This window comes from Vicugna pacos, chromosome 14, assembly GCF_048564905.1.
Source record: "Vicugna pacos chromosome 14, VicPac4, whole genome shotgun sequence".
In the NCBI taxonomy this organism is placed as follows: Eukaryota; Metazoa; Chordata; class Mammalia; order Artiodactyla; family Camelidae; genus Vicugna; species Vicugna pacos.
In genome coordinates this window covers 30,432,046-30,442,250 of record NC_133000.1, presented here as the reverse complement: position 1 = coordinate 30,442,250, position 10,205 = coordinate 30,432,046, and the positions used below count along the sequence as shown (strand labels likewise).

At 49.0% G+C, this 10,205-nt stretch overlaps 1 long non-coding RNA gene across 1 annotated transcript; it reads left to right on the top strand.

The window, feature by feature from the left end:
• Window positions 1-877: 877 nt before the first annotated feature.
• LOC140701146 (uncharacterized) lies at window positions 878-9,896 on the top strand. The gene is made up of 4 exons (XR_012080049.1): window positions 878-1,019; window positions 2,397-2,647; window positions 5,762-5,891; window positions 9,633-9,896. It is a non-coding gene; the product is annotated as an uncharacterized lncRNA (long non-coding RNA).
• Window positions 9,897-10,205: the final 309 nt, after the last annotated feature.

Here is a 10,205-nt window from a genome sequence, read left to right as displayed (position 1 = left end):
CCATCCCACTGGTTGGAAACACAGCCCAGGGGTGTTCCGAAGCACCGCATCGCTGTCAGGTCCAGCATCCCTGCAGAGTGGCCCCTGCCCCTGAACGAGCCCCTTCCCTGCCGGGACATGACCACACGCCAGGGTGGTGCTGGGTAAGGCAGGGAGTGCAGTGAAGGGTGAGGGGAGCAGAGCCCCTTGCTCTGGAGTGAGGGTTCTTGGGGAGACCACAGAGCAAGGCACACACCACCCCCATCCTATACCCCAAACTCTTAGCCCCGTCAACACAGGGGCCTCTCTGCGCCCTCTCACCGTGGCTCTCCTGTGAGACCGCATCCAACACGGCATCTGGCACCCCAGCCCTACCTCCCCTCTTATGACAGATCCCGTCTTCTTGGAAACTGCCTAGCAGCGCGTATTCAAGGCCGGCAGCGGGCCTGGTGGATCTGCACTTCAGGTGCCCTACCTGGCCATCCATGCGTGCCTGGGCTCAGTCCTCCATCTTGCTCACCGGTAGCCTGGGTCCACGTCCGGTGCAAGCGGAGGCTGCGGAGCCCAGGCTGATCCCCACAAACGGACAGGTGAGGGTGCCCCGCCCCGCTGCCCCGCCCACTGGCGGCAGCATCACCCCAGCCTCCGGCCGGCGACACGTGCAGGTCAGGACTTCCCCGCGGCCCCTCCCTCCCCGGCCCCACCCAGCTGTCCCATAAGCCTTCCCCCACCCCCGTTCTGGCCGCGCCCTGGCTCCCATTGGCTCCGCAAGTTCTGCCCTCGCACATCTAGACTCGGGAGGACGCACGACGCAAGCGCTAGGGGAGGGCCCCGCGGCGTTGCTATGGCTACAGGCGTCGCTCCGCGCGGGCCTGCGTGCGGTTCTGGGGCGGGGAGCGACACCGGAAGTGTGTAACTGCCATGGACCATGGCGGTGCTTGCTGCTGGGGATGGCGGCTTGCTCGGCCAGGCGACTAGTACTAGCCTGGTCAGTCGGCGGCCGACATCCTGTCTGGGGCGGCGTCCCACAGACGGTAAACGTAAGTCCGCGCCGTTGGCGGGGCCGGTTGACATGAACCGGGGTGGGATCGGGGTTGGGGTGGTGGCCGGGGAGGGCTGTGGTGCAGGGGAGCGTGTTGGGGCGGGGCAGGGCTTGGGCACAGCCTCGGGCTTTCCTCCCCCTCAGGCCCTGGGGCTGGGGCCGCGAGTCTGGGTCGCCCTGGGTGGCCTCGGCCTCCCAGAACCCCCGGGAAGGGCAGGCAGAGGACCCATCTTAGATGAAGCGGGGGCCTTACCCGGGTTTTGAAGAGCCCCAGAATCAGATGTTGGAATGGGGTGGTTTATCAGCCTTGTTTATCTGCAGGGAAATTTCAGTTCCATCCAGATGTTGGTTCCTTCAGTCAATCTCAGGAATAAGACACAAGGGTCAGTGCCGATTAGCAGTTATCTAGGGCTTGACTCAAAATAAACTATGCGGGGTGTAGGGATGGTAGATGGGACCCTCCCTCTTGAAGTTAGCAGTCTTCTGGGATTAGAGGCCCCAGCTGAGGATTACATCCTCATCTGCAGTAATGGAGGTTGTGAGAAACACACAGAGAAGGGAGGGGTGTGATGGCGGTAACTCATTATAGAATCCAGGACCCTTGCCTGGCTCTTGCGTAGAAGAGTCTCGTCTAGGATAGGGCAGCAGTTATCAAAGTGTATCCAAGGCCCCTGAGGTGCAAGGCCATTTTCATAGAAACACCGGGATGTCACCTGCCTTTTGCACTCTCTTGCTCTCCCGAGTTCCTGTGGGGTTTTCCAGGGAAAACCTGGCCTGTGATATCACAAAACAGGGAATGCAGAGGCAGACAGGAGAATTCAGCTCTCACCAGTCCAAGAGAGATTTGCAGAAATTAAAATCACTGCTATTCTTCTCACTAATGATTTTTTTGTTTTGAAAAATAGAATTATATTTTGTTTAAGAGTATTAATAATAACATACAGTAAATTGTTAATATTTTTAAGTGAATTCATACACTTTTTCTAACTTCTCATTTAACTTCTAACACAGGAAATATTGATAGATTTAACTAACATAAATAGCAGCCTTTTGGAGTTCTCAGTAGTTGTTAAGAGTGTATAGGGTTCTGTAGAACAAGAAGTTTGAGAGCCCCTGGAGAACAGGTGCTCAGGTGCTAGTCAGGAGCTTAGTGGTGTTAGACGGATGCCAAGATGTCTTCTGCAACTGCTCCCGGACTCGAAGTAATTGGCCTTATGGAGATGGGAGGGCAGTGCCTCCACTTTACAAACCAGAAGCTGCTGAATGTGTCTGAAGTCTAGGCCATGGGCTGTGCAGGGATTCCCGTTGTATCTAAGCTGGGATTCCTGTGTAGAGGACTGGCCCTGAAGACCCGCTCTCCTTTGCTCCCTGCCAGGTACCTTCTGTGTGACTTCAATCCTCCAGAGGGCTTCAGCCTCCATAGGAAATTCTGCATCCACTTTGCCTTCCTCCTGAAGACCCTGCTGAAGATGGAGGAGCCAGTAATGGTGCTATCCCCTTGGGGACACCTCTACCACTGGCAGAGCCCCGACATTAACCAGGTCTGGATTCCCTGGCCCAACTTCTTTGATCTCCCAAGTCTCAACAGAAACATCCCTGACATTGAGTACGAGCATCTCATTGCAGGTGAGGTGGTGGTCATTTAACTGGGGCCAGGTGGTCGTTGTTCTGGTTCCGATCTGAACATCGGGTCATCTTACTTTGGGCTTGTCGGTCTGCTTAGGGGCCCTGCTCATGTTTCCCACACTGCAGGTGAATTTGGCTTTTCCATAGATTTTCTGGAAATCGATTTGAAGTGTATGAGCTCTATGTCCCCTCACCTCTGAAAATCTTGGCCTCCTGGTGAGATGGAGCGGTGACAAGGAGGCCACTGCCACAGAGGCCTTGTCCCAGAAGGACTCGCTCCCTGTGTAGTCAGGGCTGTTCTTACCTGTAGGAAAACACGATGTGTGTGTAGCATGGGCCACGTGCTGGAGAAGATATGTAACTGCCCATCCAGTATAATTTGGTCCTGCTCAAGCTTCCCATTTTAAGTTTTGTAAGAGGGGAGAGTTCAAGATTTTCTTTGAATAAAGGTATTTAGAGCTTATCATTTTTTTTTAAATTGAAATGTGGTTGATTTACAATGTTTTGTTAGTTTCAGATATAGAGCTGTTTTGTTAGTTTCAGGTATACAGCATAGTGATTCAGTTGTACATATACATAGTCTATTCTTTTTCAGGTTCTTTTCCATTATAGGTTGCAAGATGCTGAATATTGTTCCCTGTGTTCTACAGTGAATCCTTGTTGTTTGTCTGTTTTACATATAGTAATTTGTATCTGTTAATCCCAAACTCCTAAGTTTGTTTTATAAGTCTGTGAGTCTGCTTTTGTTTTATAAATAAGTTCATTTGTATCATTTTTTTTTAAATTCCACATATAAATGATATCATATGATACTTGTCTATGTCTGACTTATTTTACTTAGTGAGATAATCTCCAGTACCATCCATGTTGTTCTAAATGGCCTTATTTCTTTCTTTGTTATGGCTGAGTAATATTCTGTTATATCTAAATACCACATCTTTATCCAGTCATCTGTCAGTGGACGTTTAGGTTGCTTCTATGTCTTGGCCATTGTAAACAGTGCTCCTGTGAACATTGGGGTGCAGGTATCTTTTGGAATTAAGGTTCCCTCTGGATATATGCCCAGGAGTAAGATTGCTGGATTAGGTGATAAGTCTTTTTTTTGTGTGTGTGTGTGTCTTTTGAGGAATCTCCATACTGTTTTCCATAGTGGCTGCACCAAACTACATTCCCACCAACAATGTAGGAGTGTTTCCTTTACTCCACAGCCTCTCCAGCATGTATGGTTTGTGGACTTTTGAATGATGGCCATTCTGACTGGTGTGAGATGATAACATTGTAGTTTTGTGCTGCATTTCTCTGATAATTGAGCGATATTGAGCATTTTTTATGCCTATTGGCCATTTTTGTGTCTTCATTGGAGAATTGCTTGTTTAGTTGTTCTGCCCATTTTTGGATTTGGTTATTTTTTTCTTATTAAGTTGTATGAACTATTTATATAGTCTAGAAATTAAGCCATGGTCAGTCTCATCTTTTGCAAATATTTTCTCCCATTCCATAAGTTGTCTTTTTGTTTTACTAATGGTTTCTATTGCTGTGCAAAAGTTTATAAGTTTAATTAGGTCTCATTTATTTATTATGGCTTTTATTTCTGTTGCTTGGGTTGCTTAGATACCCCTAGGAATCCATTGCTGAGATGTATGTCAAATAATGTTTTGCCTATGTTTTCTTGTGAGAAGTTTATAGGGTCTTGTCTAATATTTAAGTCTTTAAGCCATTTCGAGTTTGTTTCTTTTTGGTTTTTTTGCGACTCTATTGATGCTTTTGATTTGCGGTTATCTTATTTTTCAAATACATCAACCCATTACTATATTTATTTCCTTTAGACTGATAATCACATAGGCTCCAACACATCCTAAGAATAACGAAGAAAAAAAAGAAAGAAAAAAATACATTTTATTGCTCCCCTCTCCCATTCCCACCTTTTTTTATTTTGATGTCCTTTTTCATTTTTACATCTTTATGTTTATTCTCTTGTAACTCGTTATTGCATTTCCAGCTATGGTTTTCCTGTTTCTAGAGCACCCTTCTTCCTTTCTGTTTAGAATAGAAGCTTTTACTCTCTCTGTTAGGTTCAATATTGCTGAGTTATCTCCCTTCCCCCTCCCCCTCCCTCCCAGGCCTCTGAATACTCAGTCCAGGAAAGCTTAACCATTCTAGGCTTCATCGGTTCTGGGAAAGCAATCTTCAGAGTGGGAAAAAACATTGAAAAATAATGTTCTCTGAGTTGCTTTCTACCCTTGCCCAGAGATGAGAAATATCTGAAGGTGGAGGAAAAAAGTTGGAGGTGGGGAACACAAAGTCTTTTCTCCTTTTGCTACTGAAGAAATGATCGGTTTTGTAATTAATGATGATGCCCTTTAAATTGGTGAGATCGAGATTCCACAGCTTCAGCGCCTGTGAATAACCAGCCAGGAGAAAGCTCTCTAGGGCCCCTGCAGTGGGAGAGGCAGCCCCTCTGAGCACGTGTTGTTCTGTATTCTTCCTGCCTCCACACGGGTTCCCTAGGCACCGTGCAGGACAATGCAGTTACCCAAGATGGAGGACGGGGAGACCTCTGCTGTGTGGTGAGCCACAGGAGCCCACACTTGAAGGACAAAATGTAGAGTAGTTGGGTGGTCATAGGAACAGAGGATGGTTGAGACCCAGGATAGTGTTCTGGAGTCCAGCAGCCAAGGCTTGTGGGGCAGATGGGGCCCTGGGGCATGGGCAGTCCTTGAGAGATCTGAAGCAAAGATAGGAACCTAGAGACAGGATTCGTGTGGGGTTACGGCGCCCCCTGGAGGCTGCGGGGCAGCTCAGCGAGCCCAGGGGGAGCGGGCACTTCCCGAAAGCTGGGTTGACAGGTCACAACCAACTCACTGGGGACCGAGAGGCACTGAGTCATTTTTAACTTTTTGTCCCTCTTCCTGGAAAAGAAACTGCTGCCTGTTAAATAGCCTGTGTCATTGGTGAGAATTAAAGACATGAAGCAAGAGTGCCTCGAAAGTCATCCATTGTGTAGTTGTTAATAAGGGTCAAATGCAAACTCGAATAGATGAAATGAAACATTCATCAGAGGATTTTAAAATCCTTTAAAGTAAAAATTCTTGCTGCCTTTGTTCTTCATTTCAGGGTTCACTTGGTGATAATTATAGTAACCAAAGCAACTGCAAACTCTTACAGAACTCTGTCCTGCTCTTCCAGGAAAGCTGTGTTCACGACAACCCAATGAGTTGGCACCACTATGAGTTCCACTTTAAAGGTAAGGACATTCATTAATCACATGGCTAATAAATGGCAGAGCTGGGACTTGAACCCAAGTTGTCTGGCCCCAGAGCCCCCTCTCAGCCCCTTCACTGCAGCTCATCACTTGGCATGCCGGCAAAGGCCAGCATTTAAGAGCAGTGTGACCTTGGCCAATGCTGCTTCACCACTTGGTCTCTGTTTCCTCATCTGCAAAATGGGGGTGTGGGCAGTGAACTCTGTGAGCTCAGTGGTCACTTCCTCCAGCTCTCATATTCTACTGCTTTGAGTTAGTTTGGTAAGTATCCGAGCCCCTACATGGCCCACACATGGGCTGGTGCTTTGCTAGACCCTGGGTTACGGAGAAAATTAAGATCAGCCTGCTTCACCGAGGAGCCTGTGTCTCTCCACGGGAAACAGCTGCGAGGCCCAGGCTCCCTCACTGGCAGTCGGGGGCTGGGCAGGAAAGTCTGATAAGAGAAAATGGAGGCAGAGCCCTTCCGGGAACAGTGGTGGCCACACAGCTCTCAGGAGCAAGAGCCTCTGTCCAAGCTGCTGAGAGTGGAGTCCTCATGAGGCCAGTAGTCCCCCCAACCTAAGCCCTCAGGGCAAAGATCCAGCCACCCCTGCAGTGTCACCATAGAGCCAGTCCATCCTCATCAGTGTGCCTCTGTGCTCCTTTGTCCTGGGGCCTCTCTTCCCCCTACACCCAGAAGACTCTTCTCCCTCTCTTCTCTGAGTGTCCCCTCACTTCACCCGTGGTCCCTGCTTCCTGGGCAACCATCTCTGGAGTTGACGCTTTGCCCCCTCACACCCCCCGTTTGATCAGGAGTCTGGGTTGACCTCCTTGTGGTCACTTTCCACCTTCAATTCATTGCTCCTCCTCTCTTGGAAGCATCTGGAAAACCCAGATCCTTTCCTAGCAGTGCCTGCCACCCTGGCCTCCCTGCTCATCTGCCTTAATCAGGAGCACCTGGACCACCAGCTCTGTATTGCCTCACCTCCTACCATCAAGACGTCAAAGTTGATTCTCCCTCCACCACCCAGTGTGGTCATTTTAGGGTCTTCTTCTCCGTCAGCCTTAGCCAGCCAACCCCTATTCACCCTACCCCCGGGCTCATACCCGGGAGTGTCTCCACCCCAGGTCCAGCCTCTCTCCTTTAAGTACCCACCTCTAGCTAACCAGCTGCTTTTCCACCAGCCTCCCTGGCCCTCCTTCGCCTTCACTGGGGCATCAAGCGCTGACTCCTCTGCTTTCCTGCCTGTCCACGTTCCTCTTACTTCCACTTCCCCACCTTCCAGCTCTGCATCCACAGTCAGCACTCTCTTTATGACAAACAAAACCCACTTGACCCTTGATCTTTTTAGTTCCTCACCAGGACGACTTCCATCTCAGTTCACCCAGCTCTGTTTGCTCTGAGCCTACAGGCAGCAGGATCTCCCAGCACAGATTTCTAAGACTACTAATCAATGCCCACCATGTTGCCACTGCCAGGCAATCCTCCAGGATTTCTCTAGTGAGCGCAATTCCCCACTTATCACAGTGGTGTCAACATTCTGTGCTCTCTGCACACCTCTAAGCTTCCCTCTGTCTCTTCCCTGACTCCCAGCAGATGGCCTTGCCTCCTGCTTCAGAGAGAATGACATGTTACTGGAAAGGAACTCGCTCACCTGCAGCAAATCTGCTCACCTCACCTTTTATCTGTCTGTCTCCCACCTGGACTCTAGATGTAGTTGTTCTTAATTTAGTGAGTTTAGTTGACATATATATACAAAGTTAAAAGCATAGCACAGTATAGGCTACCTTCTAGGGCTTACTTTTTCCATTTAACACACAGTGTATGATTCATCCATTTCGTTGCATGTACCTGCAGTTCATTTGTTTTAACTGATCTTAAAAGTTGTGTGTGTGAAAGTAACATAAGAGAAGGATAAGCCAGGATTCAGGATGCTGGTTACTTCCTGTGAGAAGAGGCCAAGAGCAGGATAGGGAAAGAGAACACAGTATGTCACTGTCAATAGTCCTATTCCGATGCTGGGTGATAGGTTCACAACTGTTTCTTATAATATTAATTTTAATACATAAATACCTCTGACAGGCATCTAAGATGAGAATGTGTCATGAACCAAGACATACAATGGGTAATATTACATCATTATTGTTATGTAATCTTGTTATAAAATATATTAATCATAATCTTACATTATGTGTTATGTGTTATATATTATATAGATGCATGAATTATATATTATGTATATAAACACCTACATATGTCTTATATAATATCTGCTAATAAATAAACAACATAATATGCTAGTATATCTTCTATTATGTGTTATTTAATAAATAATAACATACTATATCTTGTTATAGGACATGGCACATAATCTTTAATAAAATAAGAAATCTGTCAATATATATTTGTAATTAATAAAATTAAAAAAAAAGCTCGCAGCTTTTAATGCCGACACTGCTCCAGCTGTCACTGTCTTTTCTCTTCCCTTTCATGGTCGAGGTCCTCACAGTGCTATCCATTCCCCCTTTCATCTCCTTATCCTGAACCTTCCTTCTCCTCCCTTCCCATGCTGGCTTCTGCCCCGTGGTCCCTTTAGTCACCAGCGGTCTCTGGGGCACTTATTTCCGGGCACGGTCTCAGGCCCCAGCTCACCTGCTTGTCCGCCGCCTCTGCCACCGCTTGTGGGGACGGGGCGGGGGGCAGAGTGCACCTCTTGTCCTGGAAGAGAACACAGCACAAGCTTAGTGACCAGCAGCAGGTGTGACTGGGACCTGCAGGACTGGGGGGGAGGGCCAGGCAGTCTGCATCCAGGCCTGGGGCACTTGGAGTGTGAAGAAGCCCAGCCCTCACTGCCTCTGAAGTGAGGAAAACACTCTGAGGTCAGTTAAAGTGCTTATGACCTAGGTCTGTTGGCTGGAATGGACAAATGGGCCCCTAAGGAGAGGGTAGTTGATGTTACAGGCCCAACCAAGGCCCTAAGGGCTGGCGGGGAACCAGGCCAGACACTCCACTGGACCCAGTGCCCACTCGGGGGTGGGGCCTTCGGGAGCAAGCAGAAAGCCCTCGGTCTCTGGGGGGAATGGGGCAGTGTGGGAGCATCCCTGCAGCTAGTCAAGTAAAGTCAGGGCCTGTGAGATCCGTTTGTATAGCCACATCGAGCCTCAGTAGAAGCCACAGCAGGAGTGGATTCCTGTCTCTCCAGCTGCCATCCTCCTGTCTGAGTGCCAGGCTTCAGACCGGATCCCCTGGGACACTAGGACAGTTAAAGACAGAGGCGGCTCCCGGAGGCCTCAAGAGGGCGGTGCTGGCCTTCCTGCCAACACGATTACACAAAGATCAAACAATCCATCGATGGGAAGAAAATAAGAACCATGGTCACATCTGGACCCCAAGCTTAGATGTGGTGCATTGGTGACATCTATCGACAATCCAGCGAGGTTCTGGCCAGAGCCAGAGTCCAGGGCATCAAGCTAGGAGTGACAATGAGGAGCATCATTGTGCAGAGGCTGGACTGGATGTCTGCAGGCTCCTCCCAGGAGAAGCCTCAGTGTTTGGGAGATGGCTAACATGCCTCCTTCGTGTCACCAGCAAGTGATGCCACGTGCGGAAAATCAGCTGTAATCCTGAGATGGGTCAGCCCTGGGTGATGTGATAAAGGCTCCTTCAAGAGGTGGCGCCAGATTGACAGTGAACCAACCAACAGGCTGATGAGATTCCCACCTGTGTTTATTGTGTTTTTGTAGCCAAGAATGAGGAGAGAGTTGAATGGCTCACCATGAAGATTTTAACAACTTAAGAGGATTCCTTGTCTCACTGCATTTCACTGTCACCCGGAGGAATTCAGGAGGTGTTTAGACCCAGTGGAGACTAACGGCCTCTTGGTTCCTCATCAACCTGGCAAACCCACCAGCCCTCTATGGCCAGACCTCGGCAAGTGTCTTCCCTTGTTCTAACAAAACTCTTCCCATGCACGCCTGTGGTAAGCTTTAATTTTTTTTTTTTTATTTAATGGGAATGAAGATATCTTACAGCCTCCTCTGGCGTTTCCTTAGGGCTTCTGCCCTTAGACCCCGGCAAGGGGGCCCGCTGCCCTGGGTCCTGCACTACAGAGGGTCCCACTGGCCCTGACACTTCCTCTGGCCACGCCCTCCATGGCGTGGAGTCAGCAGGACCAAGGGGACACGGTCATTGGCTCCATCCCGTGCTCTAGAAACCCAGGACCCTGAATGCCCTACCTCAGCAGCCCCTGACCCATTTCTAGTGCCTGCACTGGCTCTCCCTGGAGTTCAGTTTCCCAGGACTCACAGAGAGGCCAA